The sequence below is a fragment of the Gobius niger genome, assembly GCF_951799975.1.
Source record: "Gobius niger genome assembly, chromosome: 1".
Lineage (NCBI taxonomy): Eukaryota > Metazoa > Chordata > Actinopteri > Gobiiformes > Gobiidae > Gobius > Gobius niger.
This window is the reverse complement of record NC_136852.1, coordinates 61,533,052-61,551,187: the sequence shown is the minus strand read 5'-3', so window position 1 is coordinate 61,551,187 and position 18,136 is coordinate 61,533,052.

Genomic DNA, 18,136 nt, shown 5'->3' with positions numbered 1-18,136 from the left:
TTTACTTGAAGATAATCACAAGCTGAGAGAATATTCACCATGTCACTTGTGGAAAAAAGCATTTTTATATTTCTATTTTTTTTACATTGCTATATTTCACATTTTTTCATTGCCTTGAACTCTGTATAGTATTGAGGCCAGTGATAGTCTTTCACACAGACGTATGTGTGGCATGGCGCCTGTCGCACCTCCTCCCGCCAGCTGGTGGCGCCGCGAGTATATAAGCGCAATGCACTCACTCCTTCGTTCTCTGACGTCACTCACTTCCTGGTCCCGCCGGTGTCGATGCGTTCCTCGCTCTTCCGAAGGACAGGTAGCGTTTGCTCTAGGTTTTCGAATTTAATGTAACTAATTACTGGCCCTAACTGGAGGTTTTGTGGTCTAGCTCCCCGTGGTAACGGTTCCGCGATGTAGCCCCAGATGCTCCATGGGCAGGGATGGTGTGCGTCTGCTGTCATGGCTCCACACCCGTGTGTTGTGCCCTGCGTTAGATGGTACGTTTGGGGCAGAGTTCCACTATTCTACCAGTAAGGCTAGGTGTTAACAGTTTTAATTAATTTACAGGTGATCTGGCCGCGCTGGTGCGATGACGGCGCTGTCCATGTTGTTGCCTTGTCTTTTAACCTGCTTTTAATCTGCTCCACTCACGGACTTTACTTTTGTTTTGAATACTGCCAAGTTGTGGTAGTGCATAAAATGTGCAAATGTAAATCTGTGTATCAACCGAACGTTTTACCAACGAAAGAGAAACAAAGTAACTTATTGAAGCAGAATATATAATAGTAAATAAAACATGTATTTTTGCTAAGCTTGGACTCTGCCTGTGTCTATCATAAACGAACCTGCGTGCCTTAAGGTCCGGAGCCTTCTCTCCGGTGGCGTTGTCAATATTTATGTTAAAAAGTAGTTTAGTTTGGCGGAGATATTTGTTTAAATCGCCATAACCGCTTGCCTTGCTACATATGCACTAGGAGGTGTTAATTAAACATAGTGACAGGTGTTGTCATTTCCATGTGCCAACTCTGACTGAGGAGTCTGCCGAACGCCTACTGTGTGATCCAGCTGCCACGTCTCACTCACGCAGAATGTCATGGAGCAGGCAAAGGATAGGATTTAACCCTCCACTAACCATAATTACTGGGTATCATTAAAAAGGGAGCAACAGAAAGTTACACATTACACTCCCTTTTGTTTTAGTTTAACTAATGATTTATGACTTTCCACTTCTGACCTCTGTCAGGAAATAACAAAAACAGTTGGAGCTTTTCTGGAACGGCAGTAATCTCACACTTTGATGTGAGGAAAAGTTTGCATGTTATGGTTAATTGGGGTTTGTGCACACATTTTAGAGGAGGCATCAGAAATATTTGAAATTGCTTAAAGTGGATGTTACGACTCAGCAATGGCACATTTAGCTCCCACCGAAAATGATATTATATTTTTTATATTGTACCTGTGTTTAGTGCTCTTGTGTTTTCACTTTGTATGTTATTATAAGATTTAAAAAGAAAATACATGAACTTAGAGGAGCAACGATACAGTATATGCTCGTGTCTGCAGAACAGCACTACGCTGGGCACAGCTGGAGTGTAAACCATGTTGCAGCCAATTGCACTAACACAAACTTTCCCCTCTGATGGAGCCCCACTCCTGGCATTTTAAAAATGTGCTGCTGCAAATCATTTGTTTTGAGGTTCTATTGTCACAAAATGGAGAAAGTTTCAGTTTCTAATTTATCTAGTTTAATAGTTTCTAAAACTTTTTATCCCCCATAATTGTCCCATCATTTCAGCCTGAATGTAATTCCAGTGCCAAAACTAAAAACTAAAAAACCATACACTAAGTAAATGTTTGTTAATTATTTGACCGGGCTTCCCACCTCCACCTGGTCATTACCCGTTCAGTTCTCATATAACTGCTGTGTGCCAGCGTAGGAGGAGCGGGATACTCTGGAGAATGTCATTCACAAACATCTGGGGCTGTAATTGATGCACCTGGATACCTGATCTCCCATTTACACACCCGAGCAAACAGCAGCCACTCAGCAGTGGCTAATCTTGGCTACTTTTCAGAGGCGCTTCATTTTGCGTGGCATTTGACGTGACCCAGGAGATTGTCTAGGCTCACATGTGTGTATGTATAAGTGTCCAGGTGTACGCAGGAGTAGATCTGAGTCTCTCCATGTTAATAAAGCCTGCGGATAGAGCCGTCAGATTGCAGTGTTGATTTAGGCACTGGGCCAAATGCTTCAATATCCAAGCTGAGTCGCTGTCTGTATTTATTCACGTCTTTGCCTATCATCCCCATCTCCATGCATCTGTCCCTCCAACTCCTGCTAACTCTATGTGCAGCTGGTCACTTTAGTTTCTCTTCTGCAGCTAATTCCACTGGGAACGTAACAAGAAAATCCCTCAGACCAGAGACATTTGTTGTTACAGGCAAGGATTTGTAAACTTACATCTGCTGAAAGTTTGCGTTGTTGAAATCAACAGGTACTTATCATTACGGAACTTAAAAGTAAAACAGGTGCATAGGAAAAACAATAGATTATTTATAGAAAACAGATACATTTAAACTGCATGATTTTAGTTTCTAAATGAATATCTAACATCCCATTATTTTGTGGGTTGAAAGCTAAAAAAATCAGGCTAGGAAATAGATATCAACACATCTTTCAGGAAAAAAAAGTTTAAGTAGTATGTAGTAGAGTAGAAAGAAACTGGGTGAGACTGTGGGTGGGGGCTTCATCTCAGATGACTCAGATGACTCAGAGCTAAGCCACACACATTAACTGCTCAGCTCTTCACAGAAGATGGTGAAAGACTGTTGTGGAGCAGAGGGAACGGAGGGAGGAAGAGCAAGGAGGAGGTGTAGCTGACCAGTGCAGGACACCATGCTCTAAAACAGGGACAAACCCAGGCGGCGCTGCACCGTTTTAGAGAATCAGAGAAGACTGCAGGCAGCCAGGTTTCCCCTTCCTCCAAAAACACGCTGGTCTTGTTGACCCACAATGGCAGCGCGGCTCAGTCGCAGTGGCTCAGGACTAACAACTGAACACAATTTCCTTGTACGCTTGTACAATGACAAATAAAGCACTTGCTTACTTACTTAATAAAATGTTCTATTATATACTGTGCATTTCTTTGCTTTAAGGAGAAAGATTGGGGAAGAAAGCAAACAGGCCCTGAATCTAAAAATTGCCTGCTGTGTCTCCCTTTAGTAGCCAAACACACAATTCAGAGATACTTTTAGATGTGGATGTGCACTATGGGTTTGCTGAAAGGATAATTTCCCATTTTTGCCGTAATAGTTTGTCATTTAACCAGACTCATATTTACAAAACATATCTTCGCACTGATCATTAAACAGCAAACAAACTCTGAGCCTCAAGTCCAATAAAACACACCTCACTATCAATGGCCTTTTCTCTGTGCAATTTATAATCTCCAGCGGGAAACAGCAGGAGCCTTTTCTTTGTCATTACCAACAGGAAAAGAGTAATTACTGTTGATGCTTCAGCCATTTGCTATCAATACTTCCATTGTAACAATTGCACCATGGCGGCACTTCATCTATAACTGCAGGCAAGTGGACAGAATCGCACTTGCCTTCGAGAACAAAAGAGGTTTATAAGCCAATGAGTAAATGCAAAAGTCTTTTACTACTTTTAACCCGCCTTGAATGAAAAAATGGCTCTACACAAAGTGCTTTGGGGGACTTATGTCATGTGAAAAGCGCTAAACAAAAGGGATTCCCTCTCATTCCCTTCCCACCTTGTTAGTAACTGTGTGCAAGCTACACATCGCTGTGTAGACACTGGGCTGTCTTGGTCATGCTCATGTTCATCACTAGGTCAAATATTTTAGGAGATAGTGTGAAAGGTTTGAAAACCACTCTTCTAATTGTTTCCCTTTTTTGTTTGCCTGGCTGTCACTCCTTATGTACAACTGGTAGCTTTTCCTATTGACTTCCAGCTTAGTCTTTAAGACCTCAGCGTGGCACAGGGGGCTCTGCAAAGTTCACCAGCTCAGTCCCTCCACGTCTGTCCTCCTATAGCTTTTCCCCTGTAGGTCTATTCTCACTCTTTCCCTGTTTCTGCATTTCTTGGCAATGCATGAATCCACCCCTGAATCGCACAGTGCTGTGTTTTATTCCTGTTTTCCAATTAAACTTAATGGTGTAAATGAACTCTTATCCACTACTGGAAACAATCCAACACATCCCGCCCTCTTGTTCTGTCAAAATGGATGTTTGTTCTAGATTAGCCCCTCACGCTTTCCCATCTCTCCCAGATTTCTTCTCCTCCTTCTCTTCAAGGTCTGTGATATCCATTTAGTGTGACGTCTTGCGCAATGAAATATAAATGTGTGTCTGCGTGGTGCGTCCATCTTGGACCCATTTGCACAGTAAAGAGAGAAAGGGGAGTCCTGATGAGGCGGTGGGCTCCAGCCAATTCCTACAGATGACACGCCATGTTTGTGCCGCATCGTGCCGTTTGCTTTTCATCTGTGCCAGAGATTGGGCTCTTGACCCTCCCCGCATGACTCTCTCTCTCTTTGCTTCAGCTTTTGTCAATATCATGCCTGATTTAATGACAAAACCAGCACAAGGAATTTTACGTTTACTTTTGGAGTTTGTCTTTTGTTCGCTCTGAAACAAAATAAAAAGGAAATGGGCAATAAACTAATTTGAAATGTTCAACCTGTCTTAAAATGGAGGGAATAGTGATTTGTTCGGGACAGGATGGGGATTTCACCGTTGCACGATGAGACAGGCTGTAGTAAATTGAATACTTCAGCCTGAGCATTTCAAATATCTCCTTATGACTCCACTGTTTGAAATCTAATCTCCGGGAAGTTTTGCCACAGAAGTTGAGGTACAACAGCTGCCTTTTGATTTTTGTGCTGACAAGTTTAAATGTAACTCTGAAAATGCTGTGAAATGAGTTGCCATTCATCATCATCTCCTGTCAAGTATCCAATAAATGTACAGAAACAGCCACAATGTAACCAATCTACTGGAAGGCACCGGAGCCTTTAGCCAGTGATGTAAAATGAAAAGTGTTCTAAGAGTTATGATTGGCCAGAACATTGGAAATAAAAAAATACAGAATGCTGTGTTGTGTCTATTTGAGCCTCCCTACTGTTATGTGTGAAAGCAATGAATGAGTGATTATTCCAACTTTTTGGCCTTGCTTCAGAAAATCTTGTTAGGCGCCCAAAATCAACGGTATGAAATACAGGGGCGTGATGAATGAATTGGGGAGTTTTCCCTCCCGGAGTCTGGACACTGGTGGTGTTAGAGGGTGAGGTCTGAGGCGGCCAGTGGACGACGAGCCTCGACAAGCAGAGTGGACAAGAGGTCAGGTGGAGGAGGGGCGGAGGAGGGTCACAGCACGCGGTAAAAAGGACGAGGCGGTGAATGAGAGGTGCGGCTTGAGATGAAGTGATGACTGGATAATTGGTGCAATGAAGTCAGAGATGAGGCGAGGAAGGAGAAAAAAAATGTAAACAATGTAGAAACAAATGTGTGTGTTTGCCGTGAGAGCGTTTCCAGCTCGTTTCCGTGGAGATGCTGACCTAAAGCAGACAAATATGAGATTTAAACAGGTTAGGTCCTCCTCCAAATCCAGTCCTTGAAAGTTCCTTTTCTGGTCTTTAGGAGCATGTTTTGTATTGTGGCAACAGTATACCGGTGATCTAAAATGTCATAGAAATCAAAGAGGTAAAGAGGTTTTGTGTATCAAATATTAACCTCTTATTGGCGCATTGAGTTGCCTTGTGTGCAATATACGCGGCCTAAATAAACATGCCTTGCTTTGCCTTGCCCTTCGTCTTGACTAAGCGCATTATCTCAAGTTTGGCTTTAACCAAATCTAAAATCTTCATGACAGGAGAGTTTACAGCCAGTGTAACGTCTCATTTGAACACTACTTCAAAATTGATCTGAACTTTTTTTGGCGCTTATTTCATTGCTTTTCCGTGTTGTTCTATATTTGTCAGTTTTTAGTCATGTTTTGATGCTTTTTGGTCGTGTTTTTGTCGCTATTATGACACTTTTGTCAAGAAGCTTTTATATTTGGCTAATGCCAAACTGGTTAAAATGTGCTTGGTTCAGGTGGGGGTTAAGACGTTAAAACTATACTGTAAATAGGTCAGATGTCTCAATCAAATCAATCTTTATTTATATAGCACTTTTCATACATTTCATGTAACACAAAGTGAAGACTTTACAGATTTAAAAACATTCTCTCACACCCACCTCCTCCCACAGATACAAACACATTGTTGTATTCACACTCTCCCCACTCACCTCCCCAGAAACACATCACACAAGCACACCACACACACTCAAGGTAAAACAATGGACGCAACGGACATAAGGCTGAGATAAGGCTGGGTACGGATAAACCAGCTAAGGAAACACCATCTGACCCCTAATACTGGCATTATTACGGGTTACTCAGATTATTTCCGTTCCCTTTTTTTTCTAAGTTATACAATGCGAAATGAGTCCATACTGGTATGAATGAAAGTGAATGAATAAGTTACAGAGTGTGCCACACAAGGACACAATGGCAGTCTGAGCCAGGATTTTGCTTGGGTGGCGTCAACGCAATTATGGCTGAGTGCAGACTGGCACCACAGCTGTACATCTCTTTCTCTCGGGACACCGGGCAGGACAGTATTTACGCTGTGGCGAAGTCAAATAGCGCAACAGCAAGATGACGCCTGTCTAACGCCGCATTTGGAGCAGTGCTGTCCTTGCGCCAGGTGGAAGGTTTGTCCCTTAAAGGCTTCCAGCTATGCCCACGTAACTTTTCCCACATCCTCAAACTATTGTAAATAAGTCACAGCGGTGCGTTTTGTGCTCGTTCCTATATGTGCTTGAGCCTGGTTCACACTGGGCTTGTGTCTTTGTATGGGAAGGTCTTTAATTGCATCTGCTGTGTGCTATCTGAGCTGCTCGGAGCCACTGCTGCTGTTCGTATGTGTGTCTCCAACTTTCTTTGTGTTTGTGGAGCTCAGTAATTAAAGCAGCGTGTGCCAACCCAGTGACAGCGTAATGCCGCTCTAATCATCCTCCGCTCGCCCATCTGTGTGCCAGACTTTCACCTCTCTCTCTCTCTCTCTCTCTCTCTCTCTTTCCCACCCACAAAAAACACAAAATCCCAGGAACCCCTCTGTCAGATATTTGTATATGAACTCAAAGAAAGCCACGTGGCACAGAAATGCTCTGAAGTATTACAGTATGACACCGTCTTTGTCTTCATTAAGTCAGCCTGGGTGCCACAAAATAATTCAGTCACAGCCTTTATTTTGAGTGAATCAGTTGATAAATGACAGAAGTCCTCCGATACCCTAAAAGCATATTTTGAATATTTCTATTGACAGGGTATTTTCTTTCTCTCACTATTAAACCTTATCCAATAAAAACATTAAGCTTAGCCTGATAGGTGGATGCACACATTTAAAGTTATTTTTTTAAGACTGGCCTTGTTCTTCCACTTCACCCACAGCACCGTCTGTTTTCTTGTGCTTCATTCTGCCCTCATTGGCGCTCCTTGTCCAGGAAATTATGGCTTGAATATTCGTCCTCCCACTCCTGACGGCTGTATCCTCCAGCCTGGTCAACACATCGTGAGCCTGTCACCACTGTGTTGGCGCTCTGGGAACATGCCAGATCATTCTATATCAAGCATTACAGACACCTGATGCTGCCGGGGAAAAAAAGAAAAACACTCATGTGATAGAATTTAATATAAAAAAATAAGCTTAGCTGTGTGCATGATCATAATCTTCACGTCATTATTTTTATTTTTTTTCATTGTGTACACATTGCTGTGATGTGAATAAAGCATCACACTCAACTTTGGATTCTGCTCTCGTCCTTAATTAGGGCTTTTAAATGAACTTTAGACATGCATTTCTAAAATATTACAAAAGCCAAAAATAAAATAAAATTGACAACGCCACTGGAGGGAAGGCTCCAGACCAGGGATATTTCATTATTTTTGACATAGGGCCTCATTTCCTAGTTATCTAGAGTGTTGTTGATTCTGGAGATTTTTTTAGTGGCGCTAGGCTAGTGCTAGGCTATAGTGCAGGGTTGCCAGGTCTGGGCAGCCAAACCCGCCCAAAAATATCTGAAAACCGCGGAAGCGGCTGGAATTTTCAATATTGTTTACTAGTTAACAGCCCATGTGCTCCTGCGATGATGAGAAACCGCCCCTATTTCCCTCCCTTATTGAAAAAGCAGCTTACAGAGCCTTGGATTTGCCTTCGAAATAGTGATTTTGATTAATTCAACATTGATTACAGCAAGGCAAAAAACCGCGGACAGTTTTTTTCACCCGCGGAATGGCTTTAAAAACCGCCCAATTGACCTGGCAACCCTGCTATAGTGCTAGGCTAGTGCATGTCTATGGTAGTAGCCTGCATCAAAAAACAGTCTGACCCAAGCACAAGCTAGGTTACCGGATCTACAGTAGTTTGTTTACCCACGCCGGCATTACTACACATGGAATTCACAAAGGAGCTTTCTACAAATGAGATATGGCAACGTTTGGAGGACGACCAGATGATTTTGAAGACATTTTTAATGCAGGCTACAAGTTACCATAGACATGCGCTAGTTCTAGCCTAGCACCACTAAACTCTTCAAATATAAGGACTGCATGAATTAAACATAAACAAAAAAATATCTCCAGAAATCAACACTCTGGATAACTAGGAAATGAGGCGTTATATAAAAAATCCTTAAATATCCCTTTAAGGCACGCATGGTTTGTTTAGGATTGACAAATATAAACCCGTGGCAACAGGCGCCATGTCACAGGTAGAAAAACATAGAAATACCTCTTGGTTTTAAGATCTTATTAAATTCAGTCATGCAACACACCAGCAGAGGGGGCACTTTCTCCTAATGTGTGCTTCGGGGACCAGAGCGGCATTGCAAAAAACAAACCTAAAAACGGTTGAAATTTAGAACAAAACATTGTATTGACTCCACATACCTTGAAACCTTGGCACGTTTGTCACACCGGCAGTGTAAACTTTCCGTCTTTGTTCTCCCTAACCCAGTCCCTATCTGGCTCGTATCTACCGCCTCTTCAGCTCCCAGTGCCGCCCTCCACTCCTGCGGCACTCTCAATCAGCTCAGGCTGGAGGAGCTCATTTAAGCCCCTAATTCACAATTACATGGACAGGGCTTATGGTCCGACCCTGAAGACTCCATCACTTACATGCACACGCCCGCACACTTCTTCCACCTCTTTCTGCTCCTTTCTCTCTGAAAATTTTGCACACATTCCCACGCACACTCTGCACGCCTCCCCGGCTACTGCTCCCCTGTGTGATTTTTATACTGAAAGGTTAATTTGAGTGTAAGGAGCCCGGGGCTCTGACTAGGAACAAGGGAATAGAGAGAGACAAGGTGTAAGTGAGCGAAGGCAAGGAGTGCTAATTCAGTTGAGGAGACAGCAGACACCGCGCAAAGACAGGATAGAGGGAAGGCCCAGACAATGTCGAGAAGTGATATTTAATTAGCCCTGGATGACTAGCTGACTCGCAAGAAAAAGGCCACTGTGGGTGCATTCTCCAGGTACTGTCAAGAAGAGTGTTAGGGAACGCTCCTCCAAGACAGATGGAGGGAAGGCAGGCACAGACAGAGCAACAGATGGACCGATCGAGAGGCTGGAAGTGGTCGAAACGGACCAGCAGAGAGGAGTCACTGAGAGAGGGGCTGAATGGGAAGATTAGAGTGGAGACAGGTGTAGGAGGGTTCAGGTGTCAATGAGGGTCAATGAGAGAATAGCTAATACAAAAGATTCATATGGAAAACTCTTTGAGATGTTTTGACGCAAAACAGGGCCCTGAAAAAGTCTGATCTGTTTCGTGAAGCTTGTGAATGCCCCACCTGCTGAATCTGAAACATAAATCAGTAGATTGATAAAATATGTCTTTATCTATTATACAAGAAAAGTAATAAAACTTGTAATTTATTGTAAAATGTTAATTCATTTGTCAAGATTAAGATTAACTCACAGTGGAGTTTGTAACCACATGTTTTACCATCTGCCTCAACTCAGTCCAAATCAATCTTATCTATGACTGCCTTTACAGATTCACAGACAAATCTGATGATGTGTGTTTGCTGTAGATTTGATCATGTTGCCATCAAAATTCTGGGGCTTACCAATGGCTCGGTAAATTTCAGGATTTCATTAATGAATGATTTTACATCTGTTGTTCCTGTCGGTTTTCACACTTGAATATTAGAAATTTTTGACAGCAGTAAATTGTGGCTAAACTAATTTTGTTTCACAATGTTCACGCGAGGCATTCCACGCACTAAAGTGTTGACTCCAATATTGTTTGTGAAATAAAACCTGCAATGCTGTCTATTTTTGAAGGCTTTGCCAGTTCAAATGGCTTAAACATCAACATCACAGAAGATGCACAGCTTCCTTCATTTATTTACCCAGATGTCTTCTCTCTTCATCAGACAGTGGACCGCTGTAAGAATTTCACAAAACAAGATGCTTTGATCTGGGTTTTTTTTTTCATCTTGAGTATATCATGAATAAATCATGTACAGTTTAGCCAAATCAATTCTGAAACGAATAACGCGAGGTCAAGTTAAATAAAGTCAAATCGCATTTAATTTGGTGCAGGGCATTACAAACTTTTATTAAAAAAGTGCTTCACCCAACTGATCTTTTTCCTTTGCTTCCTCCTGTCTGTCTACTTTGATGGATGGGGCTGGATGGGATGCAGTGCTCCACAGGGAGAAGATAAATATCAGCAGAGAATAGATCACAATCTTCAAACAGCCCAATAAAAGACAGCTCTCACCCCAGAGGAAACACTCACATTTGTTGTACCTCATTCCTTTTTTCTTAAAAAAAAAACACAACCTTTTAAGCCCTTCTCCTGTCGGTCCACATCTGCGACACTCCACTCAGCATCTTTAGGAAACGCACCACTGCTCCTTGTCTGTCTGCTGCATTCATGGGACTCGAGCCAATTTGGAGGTCTTGACATCTGGACTATCAAAGATCCCACGAGCAACACCACTGAAAGAAATGCTTAACCTTTCTTCATAGAGTAAGTCAGTCTTTGCTGTAAGGGCTGGTAATTCTCACATTCATTTACTTTTGAGCAACCGGTTGTGCCTTCTTCTACTGATTAAGTTCTCAATGTTTCTTGCATTTTGTATGGAAGATAGAAGATGGAAAAATCCTCTTCATTTTCATTGCTCATAAACATCAGACCTGTCACACTGTGTTTATTACTGCCCTCGTGATTTGTAAGCATGCAATTAGCGAAAAGTGGTGACTTGAATTTGGTTCTGTAAATTTCCCCCCAAAATGTGATATCGCTTAGAGGAGATTTTGAGGTGTTTTTTTTTAAAGGCTGATTTTAATTTGTAAACCACCCTTTTCATTATTTCTGTTGTAAGAAATAAATAAATAAATAAAGGAAAAGGGAAAAAAAAGAAAGAAAGAAAAAGAAAGGATGTGCCCGAGGTGCTTCCAGGTCAGCTGTGGCCAAAACAAACACATCCCCTGAGCGTTTGAACCTGAACAGACGTCATGTTTGCGCTGCAGCTGTGAAGATGGAGCTCGTTGTCACCTATTCTGGACACACCTGTTCTTTATTCTTACCTACGATAATGTCACGGACGGAGAAAAAGAAGCGCGTTTGGCTACGTGGACAGGAGTATATACATTTATGATTCAACCTTCCTAAAGAAGAGGCCACTCCCGTCAGAAGTTGTTTTTTTTCTCCGGGATTCAGCAACTATCACCAAAACATTGTTTATCTGTGACTGTCACTGATGGATGTTTGGTGAACCTTCGCCAGAATCAAAGCGGATTAACTTTTATAACCAACGCGAGTCCCATAATGTAAACAGCGATGGACCAGAGTGGTGAGTCAATGTGTTAGCTTGTGTGTTAGCCATTTATGAAGCTGTGTTGCAGATGTCAACTCCGTATAACTGCATCGTGAAGCAATTTCACTTATTGCTGTTTATTTATATTACGGTAAAGTATGTGCGGAGAGAGGGGGCGGAGTTAACTGAATCAAAGCGCTGTGTCTTCCGGGTTTGAAAAATACCTCCAGAAAACACTTATATTTATCACAAAAATGAGTGCTCAATAGCGGTAGAGGTACAATCATTCATATAAATGCCTATACTTAACTTTGGAATGGCTAAAATAGCATGATACAGATCCTTTAAGAAAAAAAAAAACTGTGAGATTGTGAGTGGATTATATTATATATCCAAAGTAAGAACAATTAAAAAACATGAATTAGTAACAATTTAAATTAATAATAATAAAAAATAATAATTTAAAGGGACTATATAGAGTTTAAAAATGTTAAAATTATGTATTTTCCTCCCCCTACATGCTCCAGCAATGTCCTAATGTATAGAATGAGCACAGACCTGTTCACCACAACTGTCTCTAAAATCCTGCACTGTCCTTAAAAAAGGTGTTTCTTCGGGTCCAAATTGCCGTCAAGCACAAGCTTTATATAGAAGCTGCAGTTACGCACAAGACCTGAGGTGGCAGTAGTGAGTATAAAATGGCCAACTGGCATCTAGCCCCTTTAACTTACCCAAAACTAGACATATGCAATTTTTTTTTTATGTAATTGGGCACTAATATATTGCAAATAATATGATACAATCTTATTTTTTGGAGTAACCTAAGCATTCGTGCTTTTTAAAATTGCCCTGCAGCCAGCAGAGCATGCCAAATACAGGCATCAATATTCTTTAGACATTGTTTTGTTAGGGTTAAACCTGAAATATCAATGCTGAGGTTGGCCATAAACAGACTTATAAGTCAAAAGTGCTGTGTTTGATTCCTCGTGCAATTTTCCTGGTCACGGTCACGGTGAAGAGTAAAGGCTAAAACAGTTAAGAACCTGCTGCTGTGGATCAACTCACAAAACTGCAAATCAGATCAGTTTGCATTACCAAGTGTCTGTCAAAAACGAAACATCCAGGTTGTGTCCAAATCATCTCATTTCAAGGGGAATACCATGATGTCGATACATTGCACTTAAATTAGAAAGATGCTGACAATAAAATATAAATGACCATTTGTGTAAAGCCAATAAGCACTCACTTTGCCTTGTCTCACACATTCGTCTTTACTCATTTGTAGTAGAACATGTTTACAAAAGGAAGATTTGGAACAATTAATAGAACAAAAGCTTTGTTCCTTTATTCGTGTCACGTTAATTTTAGAGACTGTGCATATTTCTGATCCTACAGTCCACAAAACAAAGAACGATATTGGTGCCAAAATAAAAGCTTTTATGAAGTGAATGTCGCTACTCATAATGAATGGATTCTCACCCACACGACTTGGCACGGAGGTCTGTTGTACTGCTCTGTTCTGTCAACACATTTGGAACAGTTTATTTTTTCATCTTACAATCATCATTTATAATATGGCCCATACCTTTGCCAAAAAAAGCACTATAATCTGGTTACATATTTCATTAGAACTGTGAGTGACTAAAAAAAGAGACAAAGCAGTCCCTCTGCGGCGTTGACGTCTGTAACAAAACACTTGAAGCATTTAATTCCAAACACTGTAAACCCATTTGGGCGGACGGGGCTTTAAAATGGGCATGAAAATAACTCAACCAATTCTCAGACAGTGACTGTGACCAGCTGTCATATTCTAGACAATAAAACGAGACAGATCCAAGTGCTGGATGGTAGTACCTCTCAGTGAAGTAAACGAATAGATGAATGAGAATCTGTGAGAAAGTGACAAATATAAGACAACATATCTCCCAAGCTCCTGTGTCGGTGTCCTTGGTGTAAAATACAGTATGTCTGAGAATCAGATGCAACTCAGCTCCATTATTATTTGGTTTGTTTGCGTTGCACAAATTGTGGATATTTGAAGAAATTTGCATGGCCATTCTTTAATCAATTAAGACAAAATAATTGCACGAAAGACGGTGATTGAGAACATTCTTATAAAATATTCAACTGGTAAAAGACGAGGGGTGCACGAGCAGACAGAGAGGCTGAGAGACAGAAGTGATCTATCTGGGCATCACGTTAAATGGCAGGCAGCAGTCAAGTAATTATATTTGAGCAGTTGACTGATTTCACTTGGCGATGTGAGCGTGTGTGTGTGTCTGCGAGTGTATTCCTCATCTCATCTCTGGCGACTTATGAATATTAATGACCCTATTAGCAGAGACAGATGCCAGACTGTGCAGTGGTTACACGGGGTTATACTGAAAGCAGAAGAAACTGTGTGAAAGTCTGCCTTTGTGGGGGGAAACGTGAGCGGGAGGGGAATGATTTGTACTTCTCAGGGAGTCAGTCATTGGAAGGGGTCAGGGCACAGGGGTGGGGCTTATATTACAAAATCCCATCAGCCTATGATCTTCCCCAGTTGATCGTGGCAGTCCAGGTGAGACAGCCTAATCAAAGCCCGGAAACCTGTAGAGGGATGAGAGGGCGCTGCGTAATCCCAGATCCACCGTTAAACTTGTGATTACTTTTGATGTCACGCCAGAGAGGAAACACTCGGAAAGAATTCTGTAATGACAAAATGAGGCGCGATAACCGCAGTGAGCCAGCTGTGAAAAAGAAAACAAAAATATTTTCACACGGCAACGTCAATTAAGCGTTTGCCACTCAAATTACGGATTACGAAAACCGCCAAAAAATATACACACTATACAGCAATGGCGGCCCGAACTCAGACCTTGCACATGACATTGATCTGGAGCTTGATGAGGTGATCAAATGTGTGTGGCCCTTTACTGATGATGTCATTGTGTTGTATGGGGTATATAGTGAATTCAAACTGAAAAAAGACTCACAGAAACAGAGTGGCGCTAGGAAAGTTCTATTGGACATGAATCATGATTGGGGCTCAGAATTAACGATATGTAATCCATGGCGATGATGAATGATTGACAGAGTCTTCCCCCGGAGTCTGGACACTGGGCGTGGTAGAGGATGAGACCCGGGGCGGCCAGTTGACAAACGACGAGCAGAGCTGAGGAGAGGCCAGGTGGAGGAGGGGCGGAGGAAGGTCGCAGCACAGCTAGGAAACGGCCGAGTGGTGGATGAGGGAGCTTAAGAAGGGGATCCGGGGCAATGAATGGCTGAAGCAGGAATGAGCAGCTGTGGTGATTGGCTGTCAAGAAGGAGGGGCTTGAGATGGGACTTTGATTGGATGATTTTGTGAGATGAATGCATGTAGGTCTACCAGGTTGAATTTGTGCTGAAGCTTCATTTGGGGAAAAAAACATTATGAACATAGACGAAGGCCATTGCATATTGTTAACCCTGATGTTTCATTTTCTTGATAGACCCAGTTAGTTTTGGATCAATCATTAGTTAGTCCTTAGTTCTGCTACAATGTTAAACAAAAAAAGCTCTTCCCTCACTGGTGGCGGTCTGAAGTTTTCCCCCCGCAGAAGAGCAGGTGGGATCAGTGCGTCTCGTCCGCCCTGATTCACACTAACCTCTGGATTTTCTCCAAGCCCCCAGCCTTTCATTCCGGAGACATGTACAACCTCCTTAGAGAGCATCCGTCTCCCCGAGGCCCCGGCTGACCCTCGGCGTGCAGCGGGCAGGTTAACCTTCTCTGACCCCTGCAGGCAGCTCTTTCTTCTCTCCTCCACCCGCCCCAGTCTGCATATCGAGCGGGGCCCTGTGTAGCAGCGTGTTGGTGGGCTGATCCGAGCGGCCCGGTGTGAGAGCCTGTTGTGACCTTATGCCATCTCTGCTTCACCATGCGTCGTTCTGCTGCGCGGCGCCCCCACCGGGTCAGACGCCGCGTCTCCCTGACTGGACCACAAGCTGGCCACACACAGCAACTTGGCAGCGATGGCCAGAGTTCACAAACATGGCCCAATTTAAGGCATTTTAGGACATTTGCGGGTTAGGGAGGAGATATCATTGAGAAGGTTGTATAGGGAATGGAATTAGTGAAGAAAACAAGCTCTAATTTTCAAACAGGAAACCGACTCCTGCAATGCATTGAGGTCTCTATTGACTCGCCTAGTGTCCGTGCTTACTACTTTGTACTGTATAGTGGGAAAACTCTTTTTTCCTCCTCTAGACAGAATTGAAGGCATTTGGATTCAACAATTACACTCCTCTCAGGAAACTCTTATTTGCTCTGGTGTGATACTATGTATTATGTGTTCCTGCCCTCTACCATGCTCTACCACAGATTATAACGAGAAGAAAAAAGATCTACAGCATATACAATAGTTTAGGGCACTGTCCAACCCTAAGTCTAATTTTAGAAGCAGACTATTATACAGTATATGGCTCATAAATCAGAGAGGACCCATGGTTGACTATAAGGCGCTAACAAGGTTACAAGCCAGCAGTATGAACACACATACACACATATGGTGCTTGTTGACAGGGCATATCATGGTCATTGGGAATTTAAATAAGGCACTTGTAAAAGCCTGATATGACTAATGTCCTCACTATGAATTAATTCAAGAAAAAATAAATAAATAAACAAGAAACGAAGGCAATGGATGCTGTTTTTCAAATTTGCCCACAGAACTCTTAACATTTTTTGCCAAATTTAGATTCTACTCTTCAGACACATCTTTGGGTATAACTGGCTATGTCCACAACCAATTAATATACACTGCCACATGGATCTAACTAACTGTTATGATCTGGGTTTCCTGCAGTTGGTCAGGATCAGCAACATAATGTGCACAATGAAATGACTACCTGAACATCTTGAATAGCCAGTTTATTCCGTCAATGGATTTCTCCTTCCCTGATGGCAGGAGCATATTCCAAGACGACTATGCCAAGATTCATCAGGTTCAAGGAGCATGAGGCATCATTTTCACACATGGATTGGCCACCACAGAGTCCGGATCTTAAACCCATTGAGAATCATTGGGATGTGCTGAAGAAGACTTTGCACAGTTGCCACACTTTCCCATCATCAATACAAGATTGACATGGCAAAAGCTTGATGATTCTCAGAAACATATAGTAAGAGGAAAGGAAAGCTTGCTATGTCAGAATCTATAAACTATATTTGTCCTTCATAGCACATGGTTGTTTAATCTGGTGAGTGCCCACTGCGCTCTGACTTATTGCAGTGTAAAGCTCTATGGGGGAGTGCTGACCCCTCTGTTCAAGGTCTTTCTCACTGCTCTGGTTGCATAGAGCATATGGGGGAGAATCTAGGCCTAATCTCCCAGAGATTTACAGAGGAGCGGCAAATAAAGAGTGCTGGCCTTCAACAGGCAGCACCAAGTAAAAACTTATGACAATTCTGACATTCTGGGTGTGGGGTTGACTAGTTCAGCCAAGCGTTCAAACTGAGAATGGGGACTTCAGGTCTTGTGTGGCCGTTTAAAGTGTCCTGTCAATATCAGACAGCAGGCTTCCCAAAGTCGTCCCATAATGGCAGAACATAACTTTGCACAGTTTGGTGGAATAGAATGACTCTCCACCCTTGTTAATTGATCGTACTGTACCAAAAATACATTGAGACTTTGTCAGAAAGGGCACTTGACTTGTAATGGTTCAGCTCTCTCATGGTTCGGTTCGCTTCAAGATGTAGGACAAGGTTTGGTGCATCAAGGTGCAAGTTCAGTCTCGGAATGTCAAAGCTGCTTTATGACAAAGTGTGTAATTGTAAAGTAGCAAGTAAAATTGTAGCACTCTAAAAAGAGAGAGAGAGAGAGAAAAGAAGCAGCACAGTAGGCCATGTGCTTGTTAATTGGTAAGTCTCAGTTTCGCTTTCCATACACGGCAGCTAAAGCACCCGCCCAGCAGCGCGTTTGACTTGAGGCTTGTGTTGGGCTGATCTTGGACAATATTCTGCTGGGACTTTTTTGGAAAGCTTTTGAGGCGGATTATGACCATTTGTCTGCGCCTCTGACAATGCGCGGTGCTCTAGATCTTATTTATTGCAGCCTGGTCATCAGCAGGAGAAACTATTACAAGGACACACTGATTTCATGTATTTTTGGTGTGGATTGTCTACAGCAGGAGTGCCCAAAGTGGGGCCCGCAGACCAAATTTGGCCCGCCGAAACAATTCTGTTGGCCCGCCAGAGAGTGACCTTTTGCGCTGCGTGTGG